Here is a 27596-nt window from a genome sequence, read left to right as displayed (position 1 = left end):
CATGTGTGCATGTATGCATAACCCATGGACACAGACAATAGTGCAGTGAAGGCCTGAGGGGGGGGGGGGGCGTGGAGTTGGGCTAGAGGGGGGTCAATGGGGAAAAAAGGGTACCTCTGTATTACTTTCAATAATAAAGATAAATTTTAAAAATAAAAACAAATAGAGACAAGAGGAACAGAATAGAGTTGGAAATAGAACTGTGCATAAGGGAATTTAGTGTGCAATAAAGGTGGCATTCAAACCTTGTGGTAAAAGGATTCAACAGGTGATGCTGGGACCTACCTCACACTATACAAGAAAATAAATTCCAATTCTATAAAGGCAGTATTAGAAGAAAACCTAAAAAAATAATTTTAGGATAAAGAGAGTCTTCTTCCAAAATAAGTCCCCAGAAGAATGAAATTGGACCATTATCTCACATCATATACAAAAATTAACTCACAACAAATTAAATATATAAGTATAAGGCCTAAAACCATACAATTTGTAGAAGAAAACATAGGGGGAAAGCTCCTTGACAATGATTGGTCTTAGTAACAATTTTTTGGTAATGACACCAAAAGCACAAACAACTAAGAAAGAAAAACAATAAGGGGGACTACATCAAACTACAAACATCTTTCTGCACAGCAAAGGGAACCATCAACAAAATGAAAAGGCAACCTAGAGGATGGGAGATAAGATTTAGAAATCATATATCTGGTAAGGGGTTAATATCCAAAATATGTAAGAACTCAATAGCAAAAAAGCAAAACAAAAAACAAGTACATGTATTTAAAAATGGGTAAAAGACCTAATAGACATTTTTATATAGAAGACATACAGATGGCCAACAAATACATGAAAAGGTCCTCAACAATACTGATCATCAAGGAAATGCAGAGGAGAAACTAAGATGGCGGCATAGGTAAACACCGGAGTTTGCTGCCTCAAACAACCACTTTAAAAATACAACTAAAAGACTGAACGGACATCACCCAGAACCACAGGAAGGCTGGCTGAGGAGAGACTCTTCAACTAGAAGGAAAAACAACAGCATTACGAGGCCCAGAGGAGGCGCAGTGTGGAAAATTTAAAGGTACGGTGGTGCGGCGGTGCGCGCGCAAAGCGGGCTGGTGGCTGAGGGCGAGGTTGTCGTTTTCAATCAGGAGTGAGTCTCAGACTCTGGGCTACAGATCCGGGCGAGTCTCTAGGGACCCAGACTCAAACAGGAGAACCGGGACTGTCTGGCTACGGTCCCTCCGAAGTTTGCAGCGGTTGCGGGGACAGAGAGGCAGAGCCCCTGGAGACGGACTGAGAGCAGCCATAGCTGCTCCCTCCCCCCACCCTGTTGAGCCCGCCCCGGCCAGGCCCTGCGCAGAGCCATTTGCCGATCGCCTCAGGCAAAGGCTGGACTAGCGCCTCCCCAGAGGACTGAAGTTTTCCACGCAGCTGATTCCAACAGCCAGTCGGCCTGGTGGTCAAATCCCTCTAGTGTTAACTACAACAATTAAGGCTTGGCTAGAACAAGACTGCGCACAAAGACCACAAGGGGGTGCACCAAGAAAGCATAAAAGATGCGGAGACAAAAAAACATGACAGAAATGGAGGATATGGAGCTAAGAATCGCAATTTTGAGGGCTTGCTATAAACTTGTGCAGAGCCTCACGAAAACTAATGAGACCCTCGATGCTACGATAAAGAAATTAGAAAGTAAGCATACACGGACTGAAATAAAGAATATTATACCCAATAGCAGACCAGAGGAGCACAAGAATCAAACCAAAGATTTGACAAAAAACACCCAACTGGAAAAGCAAAATGAAAAAAGAATCCGAAAGTGTGAAGATAGTGTAAGGAGCCTCTGGGACAGTTTCAAGCGTACCAACATCAGAATAATAGGGGTGCCAGAAGATGAAAGACAGCAAGATATTGAAAACCTATTTCAAGAAATAATGGCAGAAAACTTCCCCCACCTGGTGAAAGAAATGGACTTACAGGTCCAAGAAGTGCAGAGAACCCCAAACAAAAGGAGTCCAAAGAGGACCACACCAAGACACATCATCATTAAAATGCCAAGAGCAAAAGACAAAGAGAGAATCTTAAAAGCAGCAAGAGAAAGAGACTCAATTACCTACAAGGGAATACCCATACGACTGTCAGCTGATTTCTCAACAGAAACTTTGCAGGCCAGAAGGGAATGGCAAGAAATATTCAAAGTGCTGAATACCAAGAACCTACAACCAAGATTACTTTATCCAGCAAAGCTATCATTCAGAACTGAAGGTCAGATAAAGAGCTTCACAGACAAGGAAAAGCTAAAGGAGTTCATCACCACTAAACCAGTATTATACGAAATACTGAAAGGTATCCTTTAAGAAGAGGAAGAAGAAAAAGGTAAAGATACAAATTGTGAACAACAAACATGCATCTATCAACAAGTGAATCTAAGAATCAAGTGAATAAATAATCTGATGTACAGAATGAACTGGTGATTATAATGAATCAGGGACATAGAAAGGGAATGGACTGACTATTCTTGGGGGGGTAAGGGGAATGGGAGATTCGGGAAGAGACTGGACAAAAATCGTGCACCTATGGATGAGGACAGTGGGTGGGGAGTGAGGGCGGAGGGTGGGGCGGGAACTGGAAGGAGGGGAGTTATCGGGGGGGGGGGGGGAAGAGGAACAAATGTAATCTGAACAATAAAAATTTAATAAAAAAAATAAAATAAAATAAAAAATTAAAAAAAAAAAGGAAATGCAAATCAAAACCACAATGAGATATCAACTCAAACCTGTTAGGATGGTTATCATAAAAAAAAGACAAGATATAATAAGTGGTAGTAAAGATGTGGAGAAGAGGGAATCCTTGTGCACAGCTGGTGGGAACGTAAACTGGTACAGCCACTATGGAAAATAGTATGGAAGTTCCTCAAAAAATTAAAAATAGAACTATCGCCAATTCCAATTCTGAGTATGCATCCAAAGGCAATAAAAACACTATCATGAAAATACATCTGCACCTCCCACGCTCATTGCATTAGTATTTACAACAGCCAAGACATGGAAACCATCAAGAGTCCATCAATAGATGAGTGAATGAAGATAATGTGGCACATATATACAAAAGAAGGAAAACCTGTCACTTGCAACAAAATGGATAGACCTAGAGGGCATTATGCTAAGTGAAATAAGCCAGACAGAGAAAGACAAATACTACTAAGTGAAATCTAAAATTGCTGGACTGTTGGAAGCAGTGAGTAGACTGGTGATTACCAGGAGATGGCAGGGGATGAGGTGGGGAGGGGGGTTTGAAAGGGTATTGGTCAAAGAGAACAAACTTCCAGTTATAAGATAAACAAGTTCCTGGGATTTATAGTTAACAATACTATGTTATATACTGGAAAGTTGATAAGAGAATAGATCTTAAGTGTTCTCACCACAAGGAAAAAAATGGTAACTATGTGAGGTGATGAAGGTGCTAACTAGCCTTATTAATTACACACACACACACACACACACACACACTCTAGAGGCCCAGTGCACGAAATTTGTGCACGGGGGGGGGGGGGTCCCTCAGTCCAGCCTACAACGACGCCAGCATTCCTCACCCCGGCCTCTGGCCAGAGGCCCCTCTCCTCCCTCCGCGCAGCTGAGGAGCCGACGCTGGACTCGCGTTGTCAGGGCGACGCCGCCAGCGTCCCGCCCTGGCGGCTATGGGTGCCACCATCTTTGAGGCGGAGTGATGGTTAATTTGCATATTACTCTTTTATTAGATAGGATACACACACGCGCACACACACACACACACACACAGGAGGCCTGATGCATGAAATTCGTGCATGAGTAGGCCTTCCTTCCCCCAGCTGCCAACACCAGCTTCCTTCTGGCACCCGGGACCCGGGCTTCCCTCCAGCCACCAGCAGGCACCCAGGACCCAGGCTTCCCTCTGGCCACTGGCAGGCACCCGGGACCAGACTTCCCTCACAGCCCTGGCTTTGTCCGGCAAGTCATCCAGAAGAACGTCTGAAAGGACGTCCGGTCTAATTAGCATATTATGCTTCTATTGTTATAGATATGCATATATATATATATATATCCTATATAATAAAAAGGCCAAAGGCATCACAACCAAAACGACCAGAGACCAGACCACCACGGCTCCTAGTGGGCTGGCCCTGCCCTCAAGCAAGCGGTTAGGGGCAATCAGGCTGTCAGGCAGAGTGGTTAGGGGAGATCAGGTAGGCAGACCAGCAGTTAGGAGCGATCAGGCAGGCAGAGTGGTTAGGGGCAAACAGGCAGGCAGGTGAGTAGTTAGGGGTGATCAGGCATGCAGGCGAGCAGTTAGGGGCATCAGGCAGGCAGGCAGAGTGGTTAGGGTTGATCAGGTAGGCAGGCAAGTGGTTAGGGGTGATCAGGCAGGCAGGCAGAGGGGTTAGAGGCGATCAGGCAGGCAGGCAGGCAGGCCAGCGGTTAGGAGCCAGCGGTCCTGGATTGCGAGAGGGATGTCCGACTGCCCCGGAGGGATCCCAGATTGTGAGAGGGTGCAGGCTGGGCTAAGGGACACCCCCCACTGCACAAATTTTGTGCACTGGGCCTCTAGTAGCTCAATAAAGCTGGAGAAATAACGAAATAAAATCCACACAGGAGCCCTGGCTGTTGTTACTCAGGGGTTAGAAGATCAGAAGACACACTGATGGATTGAGGGTTTGATTCCGTCAAGGGCACGTACCTGGATTGCGGGTTCAATCCCTGGCCCAAGTCGGTCAGGCACGTGCAGAAGGTAACCGATTGATGTGTCTCTCTCACATTGATATTTCTCTCTCTCTCTCTCTCTCTCTCTCTCTCTCTCTCTCCCCCCCCCCTCCCTCCCTCTCTCCCTTCCACCCTGTCTAAAAGGCAATGTAAAAAGTATCCTACAAACAACAACAAAACCCACACATGAAAAATGAAAACCTTAATACAACTGACTACATTAAAGTGTAAAATACCCAGACAACAAAAGACAGCTTGTCCAGCCAGCCCTGTTACTCTCTGTCACACCTCTGACTTTTAAACTCCCTCTGCATTTGTCACTATGTGATAAACAAGCGCTCTCTTTCCATTGTCAGTTTCCTCTGCAGTCTCTGCTCCAAATCTCAGGTGGTATTTGGGTCATATTTCTCTCACAGGCACCTGGTAGAGTGCAGATTCAACAAATGCATCAGTAACACACTGGGCAACTGAGAACCTGTTTCAGATGGCAGGACTGGGGCTCACCCTGGGAAGTTAACAGCACAGACACCTGGCCCAGGACTGCTGCCAGAGTCAGGACTTGAGTTTCTGTGGCCACTGAGAGTGACATCACCATTCCATGCCTAATCCTGTCTAGTCACACTCTGGGCACATGGAGTCTCACCTTTGTTTAAATACTTCTGGGGAGGAAGGGCTCACTCCACACAGGCAGCTTGTCTCTTTTCTGCATAGCTCAGACTCACGCCTTTCTTTTACTGGACTAAACTCTCCCTCAGCCTTCTCCAAGATTGCCTTACAAAGAGATTAGGAGATTGCAATAGATCCCTGGGTCCTAGCCAGGCAACATGGGGTGCCCTATCTGGATGACAGTACCAGCTGAAATGAACTGAGCCAGGCACAGGCCCAAGCACTCTGATTCTCACTTAGCATGAGTGAGTGCTGTTATTATGCCTACTTGGCAGATCGGTAGGGGGTGAGTAGCCCCCAGCCTCAGCTGCCCCACCTCTGTGGTGCGGTGGGTTGACATAGTTGATCCCGAAGGTCCCCTCTGTGAAACTGACCATCGCCAGCCTGAAAGGTGGTTCTGCTTCCTGTGGATTAAATGGTATGTGTTCCTGCCCCTCCTTGATCAGACGCCAAGTTTCCTCCTGTGCTTGGCAGACTGCCCACCATTCTCTCCTGGCCTTTCCCATCCTGGCTCCCCTCCTTTTCAAAGGAACTCGGGGGCTGAGGCCCCTTATGTTGGGAGGACCACCCACTTGGAGCAGGAGAGAATTAGTTATAGGGGCCAAGACGGCACTGCCTGGTACCATCCAGCATATAGGAAGCAGGGCCAGGCAAAGCCCAACACGATGTGTACCCATCATGTCCTCATCCAGAAGACCCACCCCTTCCCAGCCCAATGCTTCAAGGCTCAGCCAGAGGTCCTCTCCTCCAGGTCTCCTTCTCTGGCCATCCTTCTGAGGATCCCCAGCACGCATTCATATTCTCTCTCCTCTCTCCTCTCTCTCTCTCTCTCTCTCTCTCTCTCTCTCTCTCTCTCTCTCGTCTCTCTCTCTCCTCTCTCTCTCTCTCCTTTTTAAGTTTCTGGGCATCAGCCTTTCAGAATTTCAGTCCTGGGCTTCCTTTGTTCTCCATCTACACCCTGGCCCTAGTTGACCCCATCCAGTCTCTGAGCTTCAGTGCCTTCCCTTCACCCTCCTGCACATCCAGCACAGCTGGTTAAGGAACTACCACATCTCCCTGGTGTTTCCATGGCCAGAATCTGTTCAGCAACTGATTTTTGCCAAACCAACTCTCTGAGTTTCCATTTCCTTGCGTGTAAAGTGGGTAAATGACCTCTCTTCACAAGGTGAGGAGGTGAGGAGATTCAGTGTCTGGCAAACAGCAGTTGCTCAGCAAACAGTATACTCTGCCCGAAAGCACACAGAAGGGGTTTGGTGACTACTCTCCAGTTAGCGAACTAAAAACAAAGGAAGAGACTAATAAATGCACAGATAAGACAGTCATCCCTTTAAGTAGAAGAAGCTGGTAGAACTTTCAGCACTCCCTATCTTTTCTGCTTTCCTCTGGGTTTTTGTGGACTCCATTTCTGTCTACTTTCCACCTTGTCTGAGCTCAGGCCGATGGGGAGCATGCCCCCCCTCACCTGTCAGTTATTCACAGCACTGTACTCTTGGGTAGAAGCCCTCTCTTGCTCTGACCGCTGCAGTCCTGGCCCGCCAGGCTCACTCTGGCCTCCTAGGATTAACAGTGACATGGCTGGCATCCTCCCGGCTTCAGGATGAGCAGCCACATCTGCCTCATAGAATCAGAGCTTCAGGCCCTGCCAGCATGAGCATGACGACCTTGACTCTGGCAGGAGCCCTGCCTCTGACATCCTTGCACAGCAGAGGGAGAATGGATCCCCTTCAGAAAACAATTTACCATCATCAGGTAATGCAGAAGATACACAAAGCCAATAACGCAGCAATTGTATTCCCAGGTACACGTCCAGGAGAATCAGGTGCCCGTGGTCTCCACTGGAGACCCACAAACAGTAGCCCAAACTAGAAATAGCTCAGTACCCATCAACCAGAGAAAGGGTGACAAACCGTGGCATGAACACATAGTGTGAAGGAATGCACTCCAACCACATGACCCAGTGCAGGTGAAGTACACAGACATGACTCTGGGGGAGGAAGCAAATCACAGAAGAGGAATGCATCCTGCCTTGTAGATGAAGTTCAAAAACAGGAAAAAAGCGAACTACTATTTAAGTGGTAAACTCTAAAGAAAAGGAAGGAACTCCTGCTCACGGAAGTCAGGACAGTAGTAACTGTGGAGTGGGGAAGGGTTCAGGGCAGGCCAATCGCGGCTTCTGTCCCCACTGACTTGTGCCTTCCTGAGTGCCCACTTTTCTCTCCCATTTTCTCAGTCTTTATTTAATAAACCCTGTTTCAATTTCACTTTTGAAGAAGTTTTTGTTTTGTTAATCCTCATCTCAGGCTATTCCTCCATTGATTGATTTCTTTCTTTCTTTCTTTTTTTTTTTTTTTTTGAGAGAGAGAGAGAGCGTGGAAGGGAGGAGAGAGACAAAGAAACATCAATGTGAGAGAGACACATGGATTGGTTGCCTCCCACACACACCCCAATTGGGGCTGGGGATCTAGCCTGCAACCAAGGTATGTGCACTGGACCAGAATCAAACCTGCGACCCTTCAGTCTGCGGTCCAACGCTCTATCCACTGAGCCAAACCAACAAGGGCCCTGGTGCCCACTTTAAATGCTTCTTTAACTGTTCGCATAAGTTCACACACTCTTCTATTCACAAATACTTCACAACAAAAAGATTATTTAAAAAGGTAGTATGATTAGAAAATTCTAAGACTAAAGAATAAGTCTTTAAAATGTGTTCCAAAAAGTGTCATAAGCCAGATACAAAAGGACAAATATTATATATTCTACCTAAAAAAGGCAAATTCATAACCATAGAAAGTAGAATAGAGGTTTCCCAGGGGCTGGGGGTGGGAATAGGAATGGGGTGTTAGTATTTAATGGGTACAGAATGTCAGTTTGAGAAGATGAAGTTCTATGGATGGATAGTGGTGATGGCTGCACAACAGTTACATTTTAGCCCTAGCCAGTGTGGCTCAGTTGGTTGGGTGTCATCCTGTGCACCAAAAGGTTGATGGTTTGATTCCCAGTCAGGGCACATGGCTGGGTTGTGGCTCAATTCCCAGTAGGGGCTGTGCAGGAGAGAAGGCAGCCAATCGATGTTGTATTCTCACATCTATGTTCCTCTCTCTCTCTCTCTCTCTCTCTCTCTCCTCTCTCTCTCCTCTCTCTCTCTCTCCTTCCCTCCCTCCCTCTCTAAAAATCAATAAAAATATTTTTAGATGGCTACATTTTAACACAATAAAAATAAAATAATGCATTGCAGTGTTTAAAAAAGTGACTCAGCATTTCCCCTTCTAGACATCTAATCTGCTTTCAGACACCCACTAGACACAACCAGGCTCAGGGATGTTTACCGGAGCTGAATTTGTGAGAGCAAAGGTCCATAAACAACCAAAATCCGATCAGTAGGGCAGTAATTAAACAACTGAAATTATATCCATCCAACTGTATGCAGGTATTAAAAAGAATGTTAGATCTTCATACACTTACATAGAACAATTTCTGAATACTATGAAGAATTAAGAAGGAAAGGCTCAATGCTGAATAGCATGTATAATAAGCCACCATTTATCTTTTTAAAGGGATGCATGGATATACATGGAGTGTTTCTGGAAGAAGACCAAAGAAACTGGTCAAAGTAGTTGTCACTGGGGAGGGAGGAAGCAAACTGGCATTTCACTGTTTTCCCCTTTTGTATTTTTGTGTGTTGCTTATCCTATGCAGCTACTGTCCATTCAAGAAGCCTTGGCTATAAAAAGATTCCGAGACTCAGAAGGTGCTAGCTTCCTTTGCTCACAGGTCAATAGGTGTCCTAAACAATCCAGCCCAAAGGTTGCAACCCCTCCAGACAGTCCCCTCTCCTGGACATCAGGATATTAAAGCCCTTAAGAACTGTGAGATTAAAAAATACAAATTGCAGGTATAAAATGGCCATGAGGATGTAAAGTCAATATTGACTATAGGAAATATAATCAATAATATTGTAATACCTGTGTATGGTGCCAGGTGCATACTAGAATTATTGGGGTGATCACTTCGTAAGGTAAATAAATGTCTAATTACTGTTATATAACTAAAATTAATATAATAGTGTACATCCTATCTAATAAAGAGGTAATATGCAAATTGACCATCACTCCAACACAAAGATGGCCGCCCCCATGTGGTCAAAGATGGCCAGCAGGGGAGGGCATTTAGGGGCGACTGGGCCTACATGGGAGGGAGGGCAATTTGGGGGTGACCAGGCCTGCATGGGATGGAGGGCAATTGGGGGTAACCAGGCCTGCAGGGGAGGGAGGGCAGCTGGGGGTGACCAGGCCTGCAGGGGAGGGCAGCTGGGGATGACCAGGCCTGCAGGGGAGGGCAGTTGGGAAGGAACAGGACTGCAGGGGAGGGCAGTTGGGAAGGAACAGGCCTGCAGGGGAGGGCAGTTGGAGGCGACTAGGCCTGCAGGGGAGGGCAGTTGGGGGCGATTGGGCCAGCAGGGGAGCAATTAGCGTTGATCAGGCTGGCAGGGGAGTGGTTAGGGGGTGATCAGGCTGGCAGGCAGGCGAGTGGTTGGAAGCCAGCAGTCCTGGATTGTGAGAGGGATGTCCCAGATTGGAGAGGGTTCAGGCTGGGCTGAGGGACACCCCCCCGCTTCCAGTGCACAAATTTCGTGCACTGGGCCTCTACTCAATTATAATTGAATAATAAATTTTTAAAAAGAGAGAACTGTGGATTTTAAAATGCTTCAGAAAAATGTCTGTCCCTGGCAGGAGGGTGATGAGCAGGCTGTTTCTACCAAGCACCCCTTGGGACAATGTCTGTGGACCTGAGCAAACAGCCTAGAGGTGCTGCATCCCCGATGTCCCCAGCAGCCTGGGTTTCTGGGAGAGGGGGGGGGGGGGGTGAGCACCTGGAGTCCTTTACAAAGAGAGCAGAGCGAACAAACAAGGATTACTGAGCCTTGTCCTCCTGCCCCAAGATCACAGACACAGATGGCCGGCTGAGAAACAGCAGGAGTTGCTGGACGAGCCTACCCACCAGGGCCCACCCAATTCACTCCAGCCAATTCAGCCCCTTAGAGATGCTTTCCTCAACTGGCTCCTCCTCCCCCATAGGGCAGCCCCAGCCTCCACTAACTTTGCAGCACCTGCTCATCACCTTGTTTCCTAGTATCTGCCTACCACTACCCAAGTCAGCACCTGGCCCACCTGCTCACCACCCCAGCCTAAGGAGATACTCTGCCACTCTTGCTGACTGGCTGGATCTCTGCCCTGGCTGGGCTGCCCGCCAGGCCCCAGCTTGCACCCACTGCATCTTCCCTTCAGCTCCAGAGCATCCTCTCCCCACCCACATTTTACAGATGAGTAGGCAGCAGCCCAGAGAGGAGGCACAACTTGCTCCAGACCACACACCCGAGTCAGGGACAGCGCAGGGTCTACACCAGGCTATGTGCTCCACAGTGCCTGCTCCTGAGCAGAGCTGCGAAGGAAGCAAAGAAAGAGATAGAGGGAGAAGGGGGAAGAAAGGGGAAGCTCAAGTCTCTCACTCTGCACCAGTCAAGGATAACTGGCCCACCACTCCTCAGAATCCTTCCCAAGCCCACGTCCATAGCAGGTTCAGCAGTGCCCACTGCCCCTCCACCACGCACAGGGCTGGGAGTCAGGGGGTGGAGGGAGGACACGACAGGCTCTGGTGTCACTCTGCCTCCCCTACACCTGGAATCAAGCCTGACCTTAAGCTCTGTAGCCCAAGCAACAGTGGTTTCCTGCAGGAAACCAGTCAGAGGGCTGGGCCTCCCCTTCCACTGGAGCCTGCAGAGCTCCTTAACAAGGCTCCCATGGGGACTTTCCAAACCTCGAAAGTTAGGGGTCGATATCTTCCTCTTAAAGGTTGAGGGAAGGGACAGAACCAAGATTGAAACTCATCTCTGCTTGTCCCAAAGCACAGGCTGTTACTTTCTGAAACCATCTTGAAAATATTTCCATGTGCTCTTTATCATGTGGGCATTCAAGGTTACTTTAGCCCATACCTGGCTAGTTAACATGTGAAGGACTTTAATGAGAAATCAACACCCGGGGGCGGCTGGCGAACTTAGTATAAATTCTGCCATCCCACTGTGAAGACTGCAAAAATAGCCACCATTCTTTGCAGAGGTGGCACTACTCCATTCCCTGAATATGGGCTGCCTCATGACTGCATTGCATATAACAAAAGTGAAACCTGAAGAGGCCTTGCAGCTCTGTTCTCTTTTTGGGGACCCTGCCATGAACACATTAAGGCTAACCCACTAGAGGATGAGACCACATGGGGCTGAGACAAGACTAAGCCTGGCTCAGGTCGGCAGAGCCAAGCCCAACTGTTGGCCCACAGTGGTTACAAAACTAACATTAGCCACAAGTAATTAGCTAGGAATAGATCTAATTAAAGACATGGCTGACTTATAGTCTCAAAATCATAAAAACACTGCTGAAAGAAATAAGAATCTGAATAAATGGAGGGATATACCATGCTCATGGATTAGAAACTTAATATTAAGATGACAATTCTCCCAAAATTGATACACAGAGTCAACATAATATCAATCAAAAATCCTAGCAGGCTTCTTAAATGTAGAAATTGGAAATGCAAATGCCTAGAATAGCCAAAATGATCTTTTAAAAGAACAAAACTGAAAAATTCCCACTACCAGATATCAAAAATTATTATAAAGCCCAGCCGGTGTGGCTCAGTGGTTGAGTGTCCATCCAGAAACCAAGAGGTCATGGCTGTATTCCTAGTCAGGGCACATGCCCAGGTTGCAGGCTCGATCCCCAGTAGGGGGGCGTGCAGGAGGCAGCAGATAGATGTGTCTTTCTCATCAATGTTTCTAGCTCTCTATCTCTCTCCCTTCCTCACTCTTTAAAAAAAATCAAGTAAAATTTTTAAATTTACTATAGAGCTACAGTAAATCAAGACAGTATGCAAAGATAGTCAGCTTGACAGAGTAGAACAGAAGAGGCCAGAAATAGACTTCTTCCTATATTCCTGACAAAGGTGACAATGCAGGGAGGAAAGACATCCTTTCAATAGCTGGTGCTGAGTCAACTGAACATGCGTTTGAAACAAGAATGAATTTTGACTCCTATTCACACCACTCAAAGAAATAAATATAAATATGATCTAATGTGAAAAGTGAAACAAGTTAAAATGTTTGGAACATAGGAAAACATCTTCATGACTCTTGGGTAGACAAAGGTTTCTTTAAAGAAGATAAAATGTACTAACATAGAAGATCAATAAATTGTGTTTCATTAAAATTAGAAATTTGTGTTTCTCAGGAGACTGTGTTTGCATATACCAGTGGTCGGCAAACTCATTAGTCAACAGAGCCAAATATCAACAGTACAATGATTGAAATTTCTTTTGAGAGCCAAATTTTTTAAACTTAAACTATATAGGTAGGTACATTGTTATTAACTTAATTAGGGTACTCCTAAGGCTTAGGAAGAGCCACACTCAAGGGGCCAAAGAGCCGCATGTGGCTCATGAGCCGCAGTTTGCCAACCACTGGCATATACTATCAGAAAATATCACTAAGAGAGTGGAAAGAAAAGTCACAGAATGAGATAAAATACTTGTGATCCAAAAAAAGACACATAATCAGAATACATAAAGAACTCCTATGAATCAGCAAGACAAAGAAACCCAATTTTAAAATGGCAAATAACAACAAAGTTGCCAATGGTAATATGAAAATGTGCTCAGCATCATAAATTATGAGGGGATGCAAATTAAAAAACCATAATGAGACATTACACATCCACCAGATTGGCTAAAATGAAAAAATAATGACAACATCCTGTGTTGGCAAAGATGTGGAGCATCTGGCACTCTCACTAACCGCTAGTGGAGATATAAAATGGTAACAGACTGGAAAACTGGTGGTATCTGCTAAAGCTAACCACATCCTTTGATGCAGCAATTCCACTTGTAGGTGTATATCCAGCAAAAGCCTTCCAGAGACTCCCACTTCTGAGTGTTCACAGTAACAGTATTCATCGTGGCCAAACACGGAAAACAGCCCAAATGCTCATCCACACTAGAATAGACTATAATTTACTCCTACAATAGAATAAAGAGCAATTTAAAAAAACGAACTACTGCTACATGCAACAAGAATGAATCTCGAACATATTATCCTGTATTATTTTGCAAAATACAAACAAAATCATACTGTATGGTTCCCAACTCACAAAATAAATTCATAAATAGGTAAGAATAACTGATGGTGAAGGTCAGCACTGTGGTTCCCAAGGGATAGGGAGGCTAGAACTGACTGAGAAGGGGTACTAGGAAAACTCTGAGCACCTGAAATGTTTTATATTGTGACTGGGATGGAGATGCCCAATTATACCTACACTAGAGGCCGGTGCATGAAATTCGTACACTGCGGGGGGGGGGGGGGGGGGGGAGGGTGTCCCTCAGCCCAGCCTGCACCCTCTCCAATCTGGGACCCCTCGGGGATGTCTGACTACTGGTTGTGGGATCGGGCCTAAACCGGGAGTCAGACATCCCTCTCACAATCCGGGACTGCTGGCTCCCAACTGCTCGCCTGCCTGCCTGCCTGATCGCCCCTAACTGCACCCCTGCCAGCCTGGTCCCCCCCAACTGCCCTCCTCTTCCAGCCATCTTGTGGCAGCCATCTTGTGACCACATGGGGGCGGCCATCTTGTGCGAGGGTGTGATGGTCAATTTGCATATTAGCTCTTTATTATATAGGATGAAAATCCACTGAGCTGCTCTAGGAAGACATGTGCGTTTTACTATCTATATGTTACACTTTATAAAAAAAAACAGAATAAAAATGTAAAAACAAAAAGGTTTATGGGGAATGCTGTTATATTAATCTAGATCAAACAATACTCAAGAATATCTATACTATACTTCCATACAAACTTTTAGAAAGAAAAAAACTCAGGAGATATAACAAGCAAACATTGATTAGATATGACTTTACAAAACGAGCAATATTTAATACACTTTGGGGACAAGTAGAAGAAAACAAACCTGACCTGAGCACTAGATGGCAGCAGAGACTGGGTATGTGGAAATGTAGGAGAGTTTATTTTTAGACTCGCAAAATAAATGTCAAGATTGAAATGTTTCCATCACACATGCACATGTACACACACACACTACACCTCAAACAAGAGAGAAAGAAGGGCCTGAGCCGTCTTCTCTGAGCCCCTCACCCAGAGCGGCCTCACTGAGGGCCTGGTGTGTGGGGAGGTTCCAGCTGGAACCCCCAGATGCTGGTGGCTGTGGCTGGGGAGCCACGGCTCCGCGGTGGGTTGTGTGGGCTTTGGCCACGTGTGGAGGCTCAGAGGCCTGCCATGCTGGGCTCAGACCGGGCCTCGGGGAGTTTGGGGAGGTGGTGGCTGCGTGGCCGACGGCCCAGAGACAGGCTCCCACGGCCCCCGGTGGGGGTGGTGAAGAACATCTGCCATCAGTGTGGCTACTTCTGTTCAGACTTTTGCAACTGATGAGAAGCTGATTCTGTGCAAAAAGAGAACAGCAGCTTGCATAAAATGGCAGCCCTCGACAAGCTTAGCTCTGTTCAAAAGGAATGTGTGGACCTGGCATCACCGTAGAGGGTGCCACCGGCATGTAACCTGGCCCGTCTTTCAGGCACACTCTGAAAAGCTAGACGGAATTCCTAGACTCCTGGCACCTGCTACACACGGCCTAGGCCAGTGATGGCGAACCTTTTGAGCTCGGCGTGTCAGCATTTTGAAAAACCCTAACTTAACTCTGGTGCAACCATAGTAAAACAAAGATTTATATTTTTGATATTTATTTTATATATTTAAATGCCATTTAACAAAGAAAAGTCAACCAAAAAAATGACTTCGCGTGTCATAGGTTCACCATCACTGGCCTATACACATGCCATGAATGAGTGAGTGGGCAGGTGAGAGGGTGGGGACTGGAAGTGAGAGACACTTCATTCACATACTGGAATCTGTCACCCTCTCCCCCGCCTCCCAGGCTCTGGGAGCTCTCGGTGCCCAGCACAGAGTCAGTACTTGGCCAACATCTGTTTCATTGCCCTCAGTGACCTTGGGCAATTCACTTAACCTCCCAGTGCTTGTTACCGTGTCTCAAAAATGGGTATAATGACAAGTCTTCCTCTCACAGGGGTGTCATAAGGCTTAATGCACCAATACATGCCCAGTGCTAAGCACAGAGCCCGCCACATAATGAAGGCTCCCCATGGAGGGCACTCCTACGAGGGTGGGCCATGGAGAGCACTCTCCTCCAGTTTTGGGGGTTTCAGCCTCACAGCCAGGCAGTGCTGCTGAGGAAAGAGCTCAGGACTAGAGCATCTGCTGACTCAGTTGGCTGAAGCAAAAGCCAGGAGGAACACTGTGCTACACAACTGGAGGCAGCTGGAGTGACGCATACGGGGAGCAGGGAGTGCACCAATGAACATCCCCACCCAACCCCCCAAGGCCTGGCTCCTTTGCTTTCTCACCAGAGGGAACAACTCCTGGCCGCCAGAAAAGACACACATCTGTTCACTTAAATAAAAACACAAATCCATCCCCCCACCTTCCAGAGTGCAGTGGCCCAATGGCAGGGCACAACGGAGCGCACAGTGTGCAGAGGACCTCTGTCCTGACTGCCATGCTCTCACCTACTCTTCTCAGTAATCCTGGGGGTGGGAGGGGAGAGGTTACTCTTCCATTTCTGAGCAGAAACTCAGGCTCAGAGAAGGTGAGTCGATTGTCTGAGGTCCCACCACCAGCAGAGGCAGTATTCACACCCAAGGATACACTCTCTGAGGGCCAACTGGGCTCATTCCCCAGTGTGACTCAGCCTCTAGCCCGCTTTCCCAGTGTGGAGACCCTGCAGTAGACAAGGAGGTCCCAGCAAATCCTCAACCCACAAAATGCTGACCTCAGCCAGCCGTCTTTAAGCTCCCCTTAAAGCCTCAGACACTACAGGACAAAGGAGCCCATGGCCACATAATCGTGGCCCAGCTTGAAGGATGTGCCAGCAGGCACATAGGCTGCCACTGCCCCAGGAGAGCCCGAAGCAGACCTCTGAGCTCCAGTTCACCGAAGCACCCAGGATTCTGGACGGCTCAAGGTGCAGTGATTCTGGACGACTTGGTCACCCTTGGTTCACAGGCCACACCTGCTGCCTCAGGCTTGGCATGTGAACAGGAAACAGCCCAAGCTCAGAAGCCACTGCTCTCCCAGCAGAGCCCCCACGGCTGAAATCATAGCACCCAGGACACCAGCTATGAATAGAGAACGGCTGTACCAGCACCTGGTGCCCAACGCCAGCTTTCTCCCAAATGAGAACACAGCTCTGGGAGAGAGCTCTCAGTAAGCCCATCCTACAGTGAGAAACCTGAGGCCCGGGGCAGGGGCACAGTATGCCTAAGTCTCACAACTAGTGAAGGACAGAGCCAGACTCAAACCTGGGGAGCCTTGTGCCCGGCCTTCCTAAGCAGGAAATCCAGGGATACCTTTAGCATAGGCAGACCTGGGTTCAGGGCTGGGCCCACCACTTATCTGCTGCTGGGCCCTGGGCCAGGTACATGTTTCCCCAGCCCACCCCCATAGGAAAGGACTAGTAAGGTCATTTGGGGACTAAGTGAGATGAGATACATGGAGCACCCAGCCCAGAGCCTAGGGTACATTCACTGCACTGACTGCCCCAATTCTCCTCCCTTCTTTTATCCACACCCTTGACAATGCAACTTCACAGTGGTTCCCATTAACAAGAGCCCCGGAACCAGGGCTGGCCCCCAACTGGCTGGCAATAGGGTGTGGTAAAATCAACAGTTCTGCTAGTTCCCAACCCAGGCTCATGAACCCTGTGTACTCCTAACGTTTCACCTGGGGCCTGCTTCCTGGAGGAGGGCAAGCAGGGCTAAGCCACTGAAATACGAGAGCACCAGGAGTAGAGAGGAGCCCTACCAGTGAGGCCATCCCAGCCAGCCCACCCCAGGAGCTTCCCACTGACCAAAGACACGCACCAATGGGAGCCCAGCTGACATCAGCCATGCCAGGCCTCTTGACTTGGAACCAACACTAAATGTCTATTGTGTGTGCTACAGAGGTTCTGGGGTGGTCTGCCACTCGCATTCTTGAGACAATAAATAGATGGGTCATATCGTGACCAAGGTGTGTCCCCAGCAGAAAGGACCGGCACCAGTTTGGTGAGAGTAGCAAAAAGACCCCCACAGCCTCACACAGTATTCGTGGGAGTGAAGCCAGGCTTGCTGAAGAGCCCTTGATTAAGGCAGGGGGAGAGACTGCACACGTGCAAACTAAAATCACTGCAGGACACCAATTCTACCTCCCAGATCACCATGTGGGGAAGTTTTATGGCACCCTGCTTACTTCTCTCCTCAGTTTACATAGCCAGTTGATTGACTCTGCATCCCCGACACAGAGTGGAAGCTGCATGAGGGGTAGGAAGTTCATCTGCTTTCATCACTGCTGTACTCCAGCACCTGTATGGTAGGCACTCAATACATATTTGCTGAATAAAGAAATTGGGGAAACAAGCATTCTCCTACATTGTAACTATAAATGAAAATGGAACACCATCAGAGAGGACAAGTCAACAACATCTATCAGATTTAAACTTGCATTCTGTGTCTTCTATACTGAGCACGTGCCAGCCAACACCTCCCAAAAGAAATGCATGTGGCTGCCCGGCCCAAGTGGCCCATGGTTGAACATTATCCTGTGCACCAAAAGGGCATCAGTTCAATTCCCATGCCTACCTGGGTTGCGTGCAGAAGGCAACACATTGATGTTTCTCTTTCTCTCTCCTCTCTCTCTCTCTCTCTCCCCTCCCTTCCCCCGCCACCCCCTTGGGTGATGATTAAAAAAAATGTGTGTGACTGACCATCTGAGCAAATATACAAGGCAACACTCTCCCTCATGACACCAGGCTGGAATCAACCCAGGGCCCCTTGACAGGAGAATGAGCAGCCAACCTGGGCCATACGATGGAGCACTTCTCAGCAATAAAAAGGACCAACTAGCCCTAACTGGTTTGGCTCAGTGGATAGAGCATCGGCCTATGAACTGAAAGGTCCCGGTTCGAATTTGGTCAAGGGCATGTACCTTGGTTGCGGGCACATCCCCAGTGGGGAGGGAGGGGGGGTGCAGGAGGCAGCTGATCGATGTTTCTCATCGATGTTTCTAACTCTCTATCCCTCTCACCTCCTCTCTGTAAAAAAATCAATAAAATATATATTTTTTTAAAAAGGACCAACAAGGAGATGGGCAATCGATGAACCTTAGAAATGCTGTGTGAGTGAAAGTCAGACACCAAAGAGAACCGCCTGTGTGGCTCCCTTTATAACAATCTGACAGCTACACTGCTAAGAAGTAGGACAGCAGTCCCATGGGAGGGCACTGAGAGGCAACCTGGGCTGTCTCATGATGGTTCATGACCTAAGTGATGGCTACATAGGTGTGGTCATTTGTAAAAATGTATGATTGGGTATTATAAAATAAAAATAAAGAAATACACACACTGACTCTGTGATTCCACAGTGTGGTGTGGCATAGAGATGTTCAGGAAGCTCGCTATTTTTTTCCTATTAAATCTTTATTGAAGTATTACATATGTCCCCCTTTCCCCTCCAATAACCCCTTCTAGCCCACCCCCACCCCTGCCCCAGGCCTTCATCATTCTATTGTCTGTACCCATATGTATGCATATGTATATATGCATACAAGTTCTTTGGTTGATCTCGTCCCACCCACTCACCCTCTCCCACCTTCCCTCAGAGATTCCAAAGTCTGTTTTATCTTCTATGTCTCTGGATCTATTTTGTTCATCAGTTTATTTTGTTCTTTAGACTCCACATGAGTGAGATCATGTGATACTTGTCTTTCTCTGACTGGCTTATTTCATTTAACATAATACTCTTCAGGCCCCTCCATATTTTCTCAAAGGGTAAGAGTTCCTTCTTTTTCACTGCTGCATAGTATTGTATTCCATAGTATAAATGTACCACAGCTTTTTTACCTACTCGTCTACTTGATGGGCACTTGGGCTGTTTCCAGATCTTAGCTATTATAAATTGTGCTACTATGAACACATTCTTTCTGATTGGTGTTTCAGGGTTCTTAGGATAGATTACAAGTGGGATCACTAGGTCAAATGGCAGTTCCATATTTAATTTTTTGAGGAAACTCCATAATGTTTTCCATAATGGCTGCACCAGTCTGCATTTCCACCAGCAGTGTACTAGGGTTCCCTTTTCTCCACATCTTCACCAGCACTTGTCATTTGTTGATTTGTTGATGGTACTCATTCTGACTACCTCATTGCCGTCTAAATTTGCATCTCTCTCATGATCAGTGACTTTGAGCATTTTTTCATATGTCTCTTGGCCATCTGTATACCCTCTTTGGAGAAGTGTTTATTTAGGTTCTCTGCCCATTTTTTAATTGGATTGTTTGTCTTCCTTTTGTTGAAGCTGTATGAGTACTTTATATGTTTTGGATATTAAACTTTATCAGATATATCATTGCCAAATATGTTCTCCCATACAGTGGGCTCCCTTTTTGTTTTGTTGACGGTTTCTTTTGCTGTGCTGAAGCTTTTTATTTTGATACTAGAGGCCCAGTGCACGAATTCGTGCATGGGTGGGGTATGGTCGACCCACCCCAATGGGGGCCCATCAGGCCAGGCCGGTGGGGGGTGGAGGTGGGGGAGGGGCCATGGGCGGTTGGCCAGCCAGCCCCGCCCCCGATGAGGGTGTTGGGGGTGGATTGGGGACCAGGTCGGTTGGGGAGTGCTGATCGGGGCCCGGATCAGGCTGGTTGACTGGCATAGTGCGTATCATAGCCACTGGTTGTTCTGGTCATTCTGCCGTTCCGATCGCTGGGCTTTTATATATATAGACTAGAGGCCCGGTGCACAAAAATTTGTGCACTCAGGGGGGAAGGGGGGTCCCCCAGCCCGGCCTGTGCCCTCTCGCAGTCTGGGACCCCTCCGGAGATAACGACCTGCTGGCTTAGGCCTGCTCCCAGGTGGCAGAGGGCACGCCCAATCCCTAGGTGCAGCCCCTGGTCAGGCTCAGAGCAGGGCCAATTGGGGAGTTGGGGCGCCGCCCCCTGTCATGCACAGAGCAGGGCGGATCGGGAGGTTGCGATGCCACCCTCAGTCACGCTCAGTGTAGGGCCAATTGGGGGGTTGGGGCACCGCCCCCTGTCACGCTCAAGGCAGGGTCAATGGGGAGGTTGCGGCGCCACCCACTGTCATGCACAGAGCAGGGCCAATCAGGGGGTTGGGGCGCTGCCCCCGTCACTCACAGAGCAGGGCCGATCAGGGGGTTGGGGCTCCTTACCCTGTCACTCACAGAGCAGGGCCCATCAGGGGGGTTGGGGCTCCGTACCCTGTCACACACAGAGCAGGGTCGATCAGGGGGTTGGGGAGCTCCCCCCTGTCACGCACAGGGCAGGGCCGATCAGGTGGTTGAGGAGCTCCCCCCTGTCACTCACAGAGCAGGGCCGATAGGGGAGTTGGGGCACTGCCCCCTGTCACACACAGAGCAGGGCGGATCAGGGGGTTGGGGCGCTGCACCCTGTCACACTCAGGGCAGGGCCAATGGGGAGGTTATGGCTCTACCCCGTTACACACAGAGCAAGGCCCGTGGAGGAGGGTTGGGGCGCCACCCTCTATCACCCACAGAGCAGGGCCGATCAGGGGTTTGGGCGCCACCACTGTCACACTCAGGGCAGGGCCGATGGAGAGGTTATGGCTCTACCCTGTCACACACAGAGCAGGGCCCATGGGGAGAGGGGGTTGGGGCGCCGCATCCTGTCACACACAGAGCCGCAGGGCAATCAGGGGATTGGGGAGCTCCCCCTATCAGGCACAGAGCAGGGCTGATCAGGGGGTTGGGGCGCCTTCCCCTGTCACGAACTGAGCAGGGCGGATAGGGAGGTTGTGGCCCCGCCCCCTGTCACTCACAGAGCTGCAGAGCGATCAGGGGGTTTGGGCGCTGCCCCGTCACGCTGATCCCGGTGCCGGGAGCCTCGCTGCTCCGCTGATCCCAGTACCAGGAGGCGTATTACCCTTTTACTATATAGAATAGAGGCCTGGTGCATGGGTGGGGGCCAGCTAGTTTGCCCTGAAGGGTGTCCTGGATCAGGGTGGGGGTCCCCACTGGGGTGCCTGGCCAGTCTGGCTGAGGGGCTGAGGGCCGTTTTCAGGCTGGCGGGTGACTGAAGCTCCCAAGTGCTCCTTTGTTTCTTTTTTCTTTTTCTATTTTGGGCCAGCTTTAGCTCTGAGGCCTCGCTGCTGAAAGCAGGTTTCTGGCCTTTACCTTCTGTATTTGATACAATGTTGCGGTCCGGCTGGCTGAAGCCCGGCTGACTGAAAGCCAGTTTCTGTGGTTTTGTTTAGCTTCTATATTTGCAACATAGTTGCTTAGAGTTGCAGCTGAGAGGCCGGCAAGTCAGGTGGGGAACGTAGGAGTCCACAGTCACTGGAGCAAGCAAGCCTCCCTGTTCGCTTCAGCGCATGGCTGCCGGCCGCCATCTTGGCTGACAGTTAATTTACATAAGGATATGCTGATTAGCCAATGGGAAGGGTAGCGGTCGTATGCTAATTACCATGTTTCTCTTTTATTAGTGTAGACTAGAGGTCTGGTGCATGAAATTCGTGCACTTGGCAGGGTGTCCCTCAGCCCAGCCTATGCACTCTCGCAGTCTGGGAGCCCTCGGGGGATATCCGACTGCTGTGGAGGCAGGAGAGGCTCCCGCCACCACCGCTACACTCGCCAGCCATGAGCCCAGCTTCTGGCTGAGTAGTGCTCCCCCTGTAGGAGCGCACTGACCACCAGAGGGCAGCTCCTGCACTGAGCATCTGCCCCCTGGTGGTCAGTGCACATCATAGTGACCGGTCATTCCGCCATTCGGTCAATTTGCATATTACCCTTTTATTATATAGGATAGTCCCATTTATTTTCTTCTTAGTTTCCTTTGCCCTGGGAGATGTATCTGTAAACATATTGCTACTAGAGATGTCTGAGATTTTGCTGCCTATAGTTTCTTCTAGGATTTTTATGGTTACACAACTTACATTTAAGTCTTTTATCCATTTTGAGTTTATTCTTATGTATGGTGTAAGTTGGTGGTCTAGTTTCATTTTTTTGTCCAATTTTCCCAACACCATTTATTGAAGAAACTGTTTTGATTCCACTGTATATTCTTGCTTCTTTGTCAAATATTAATTGAGCATAATGGCTTGAGTAAATTTCTGGTGTCTCTGTTCTATTCCATTGATCTATATGCCTATTTGTGTGCCAGTATCAGGCTGTTTTGAGTTTGCAATATAACTTGATATCCAGTATTGTGATCCCTCCAACTTTGTGCTTCTTTCTCAAGATTGCTGTGGTTATTTGGGGTCTTTTCTGGTTCCATATAAATTTTTTGAGTATTTGTTCTAGATCTGTGAAATATGCTGTTGGTATTTTAATAGGTATTGCATTGAATCCTTAGATTGCTTTAGGCAATATGAACCATTTTGTTTGGAATATGAACATAATGATGTTGATTCTACCAATCCATGAACACAGTATATCCTTCCACTTATTTATATCTTCCTCTATATCTTTTTTCAACATTCTGTAGTTTTCTGAGTACAAGTCTTTTACTTCCTCGGTTAAGTTTATTACTAAGTATCTTAATTTTTGTTGCAATGGTCAATGGGATTGTTTGATTAGTTTCTCTTTCTGAGAATTCATTATTGGTGTATAAAAATGCCATAGATTTCTGGGTGTTAATTTTGTATCCTGCTACATTGCCAAATTTATTTATTAAATCTAGTAGTTTTTTTGGTGGAGTCATTAGGGTTTTCTATGTACAATATCATGTCATCTGTGAATAATGAGAGTTTTACTTCCTCCTTTCCAATTTGGATGCCTTTTCTTTCGTCTTCTTGACTGATCACTGTGGCTAGGACTTCCAGTATTATCTATACACATAAAAGGCTAATATGAAAATTGTCACCATGGGAGTTCGACCAGGAGACTGGAGTTCAATCGCTCACTATGACATGCACTGACCAGGGGACAGCACGGAACAAAGGAAAGCCCTGGCTGGCAGCTGGCAGCTGGGGAAGGGAGGCCCTGGCCAGCAGCCGGCAGCTGGGGAAGGGAGGCCCCGAGCGGGTCCAGCAGCCAGGGAAGGGAGGCCCTGGGTGGCAGCTGGCAGCCAGCAGCCAGGGAAGGGAGGGCCCCAGGCAGTGGCTGGCAGCTGTGGAAGGGAGTCTCTGGCCGGCAGCTGGCAGCTGGGGAATAGCAGCCAGCAGCCAGGGAAGGGAGGTCCTGGCCAGCAGCAGGAAGGCCCTGATCGGCCCTGATCACCATCCAGGCCTAGGGACCCTACCTGTGCACGAATTTCATGCACCAGGCCTCTAGTGTTGAATAAGAGTGGTGAAAGCGGACATTCCTGTCTTCTTCCTGTCCTTAGGGGAAATGGTTTTAGTTTTTGCCCTCTGAGTGTGATGCTCGCTGTAGGTCTGTCATGTATGGCGTTTATTATGCTGAGATATGATCCCTCTATTCCCACTTTGCTGAGAGATTTTATCAAAAAAAGGTGTTATATTTTGTTGAATGCTTCTTCTGCATCTATTGATATGATCATGTGATTTTTGTCTTTCAATTTGTTTATGTGATGTATCACGTTTATTGATTAGCGAATTTTGTATTCCAGTAGGCCCTGGAATAAATCCTACTTGGTCATGGTGTATGATCTTTTTAATATATTGGTAGATCCAATTTGCTAATATTTTGTTGAGGATTTTAGCATCTATATTCATTGCTTTTTAATGATAAAAGACTGGAAACAGCCTGAGGGCCCATCACTAGAGACTGGTAAACAAAAGATAAAGGGAGCCCACAGTGGAGCACCAGCTGGTAAGGGAACTCTCTACATACTGCACCAAGATATGTATCTGTGAAAAATAGGTGCACACCCTACACTACTGTAGTCATACTGACCAGTGGTTACCTGGAGGATCCCTGAGGCCTTTTTATGGAGCCATGAGCTCAACATGACTTTCACAACAACACTATTTAGTTGCCTTCTTCATGCTGTTACTCTCAGGAATATACAGAAGAGTTCCCCAGAAACTACTTGACAATGTGATAATGTCATCACTTTGATGGCTAATGGAATGTGTGCTTATATATTTTGTGTTTTCTAGAATTTTCTAAAGCGAGCTCATGAAAAGATAATCAACATCAATAGTCATCAGGGAAATGCAAATCAAATCCACAGTGAGACACTACCTCACACCCACTAGAATGGCTACACTAAAAAAAGACAGACAATAACAAGTGTTGACAAGGATGTAGATAACTTGGACCCTCATGCATTATTAGTGGGAAAGCAGAATGGTGCAGCTGCTGCAGAAAAACAGTTTGGCAGATTATCTGGTAGTTAAACAGAGTTACCATACGATCCAGCAATTCTACTCATAGGTATACTCTCAAGGAAAATGAAAACACACATCTATGAAAAAATATGGACATATTCACAATAGCTAAAAGGTAGAAACACAATATCCATCAATGGATGAGTGGATAAACAGAATGTAGTCTATCCATAAATGGAATGTTATTCATCCAGAAAAAGGGGTAAGTACTAACAGCTGCTACTACATGGATGGACCATGAAAGCACTCTGCTAAGTGACAGAAGACAGTCACAAAAGACCACATATTATATAATTCATGTCCAGGAATGTCCAGAATATGCAAACCCACAGAGACAGACAGTAGATTGATGGTTGCTGGGGGCTCAGAGAAGGAAGAAATGGGAAGTGGTAGTACAGGGTGCAGGGTTTCTTTTTTGGGATAAAAATGTTCTAAAATTAGAATTCTGGTGATATTTGCACAACTGTGCTAAAAACTACTGAGCTGTACACTTAAATAGGAGGATGTTATGGTACAAGAATAATATCTCAATAAAGCTGTTTTGAAAGAAATAAAGAAAACATAGTTTTAGGAGTTAAAATGAAGAAACCTACCTGTTAGGTCTGATCAAACAATCACATTTATATCTCCTCCCCTGGAAAACTGACCTTTAGATCATTTTGCAACTGACCACATTCCCTTTTGCCTTAGACCACATTCCATTTGCTAAGACCAGTAACTTTCCCCTCCGGATTTGCCCAGGATCGGACCTGTCCAAAGAATTCCCCACAAAAAAGCTCTCCTAGTGTCCTTTAAGATCTCTGACTCCCTGGGTGCTGGTGCCATTTGGGGGCTCAGTCCATCTGGTTCCAGATGATCTAATAAATTTATAATTCTTTACCACTTTTGGCCTCGTATGTTCCTCCTTCTGCGACCCTAACACTACTGAAGGCCTAGCCTTGGCCCCAGACATTCACAGCTGTGCAGTGAGCCTGTTTGCCCAGGTGCCTGGCACAAGTCATGCTCTGGGAGGCAAATGCAGGGAGAGGTTGGCTATAGGCAACATGGACCCACTGCTGCTCCCACACCTCCCATGGAGGCCATGAACCCACCCCCTCTACTGGGACACTGGGGCCCCCTGCCTAGCCATACTGTGACCTCCAGAAAAGCCCATTCCCCTCTTGGAATGCCAATTTCTCTTCCATAAAATAGAAGGACCACACAGATTCTCTCAAGGCTGCCACAGGGTGAAACTCTAAGCTCTGGCAGGTGTCCCAGCAGAGGACCCAACCCAGCTGCCAACCAGGGCTGGGCAGGCAATAAAGTTGATGCAGGCTGGCCCAGCAAAGTGCAAAGCACCCGCCCAGTCTAAATGGAGCCTCTTCTCAGCTTCCCTGATGGCCAGCCTATGGCTATGGGCCTAGTGTGCCCACAATTACCAATTTTCAACAAAAGCCACAAAGCTGAAATGTATGTGAAGTTTTCCAATTTGTAAATATTGTAACACAATTCTAATACTTACAAACACTCTTTGCAGAAAGAAACTAACGGGGACAGATGAGAGGTATTTGCACCCTTTTAGGAGGGCAGGCAGGCCAAGATGGGGCGAACGCTGGCTTCTCCCCTCCCATCCATTTTACCAATAAGGAAACGAGGATTCAGAGGGATGATGTCCCAGACCCCAGGTCACACGATGACTGGGGACTCACTGTGGACCTGCAGGGGCTGGTGGGAAGCCCAGGTTTCTTGTCTGTCCGCCCTGGTTCAGGTTGCTCCCAGAAGACCCCAACAGAGTCAGACTCCCATTTCAAGACCCACGGGCTGGGGGTGATGAGGGGCAGGACCGGCTGGGCCCAACTGTAAGCTCTCCTCCCAGTATTCTGCTGCTGATCAGAGCAGTGCTCCCCACAGGGTGGCCCTGCCCCAGCCTGCCTCAGGAACCTTGAGTTCTTGCAGAAGGTAGTTCTGTTGTGTCGGACTCAAGTTCAGGTGTCTGGAATCACACCCTGGCTCCTGCAAGTCCCCAGGCTGTGCTCATGGGCTCCTCAGATCTCACACAGGCCAATACTAGAGGGGAGAGGGCAGGGTCTACAGGATCCTCTGGGAAACAGAGTCTAGGTGAACCCCCCTCTCCTACTCCCAGGGAGCCTAGGAGAACCACAGACCTTGGGAAGGCCCAGGGCTAGCTCCTGGGGCTGCACGGTGAGGGAGGGAAAACCCTGCTCCTGTAGCCTCCTCCCTGCACCCAGAAGGGTGCTGCGCAGCACAGATAAGATAATACCATCTCCGGTCTGGCACCTAGTGGTCCCCGACACAACTAAGTCTTCATCCCAACAGCCTTACCCCTGCCCCTCCCAGCCGCTTCCAGCACCAGCCACACAGCCTCCTTTTAATCCAATGAATTCCCTCAGGTGCAGGGCCTTTACACATGCTGTGTCCTCTGCCTGGAACACTCTCTTCTCTCTGCTTCCATCCCATCACCCATTAACAACTCCTCCTGCTCAAACATAATTTTCCCTACGGAGCCTTCCCTGATCTCCAGGAGGAATCTGGCTCCCCCCTCCCTTCCCCCCAACCTCCACCCCCCGACCCCCACCCACCACACACACACACACAAGCTCACAGGGCACAGAAACTCCACACCCAGTGACTAGTGGGTTCTTTACTTCCCCCATAAGCCATAAGCTTCCAGAGGGCAAAGACAATGTAGATTTTGTTCAACATTATGCTTTCTTCATCTGTCACAGCCTGTGGACACCCTGGCACTCAGGAATGACTGTCAGG

The 27596-nt window shown here is 47.9% G+C and overlaps 1 protein-coding gene across 4 annotated transcripts in view; it reads right to left on the bottom strand.

The window, feature by feature from the left end:
• Positions 1 to 27596, bottom strand: part of FBLN2 (fibulin 2) — a 111108-nt gene that overhangs the window by 46216 nt on the left and 37296 nt on the right. The gene's annotated exons all lie outside the window — the stretch shown is intronic.

This window comes from Myotis yumanensis, unplaced genomic scaffold (genome assembly GCF_028538775.1).
Source record: "Myotis yumanensis isolate MYYU_CA2020_CCGP unplaced genomic scaffold, mMyoYum1.0.hap1 SCAF_2, whole genome shotgun sequence".
Taxonomy (NCBI): domain Eukaryota; kingdom Metazoa; phylum Chordata; class Mammalia; order Chiroptera; family Vespertilionidae; genus Myotis; species Myotis yumanensis.
Note: the sequence above shows the minus strand (reverse complement) of the source record. Positions and strands in the feature narration are given on the sequence as shown.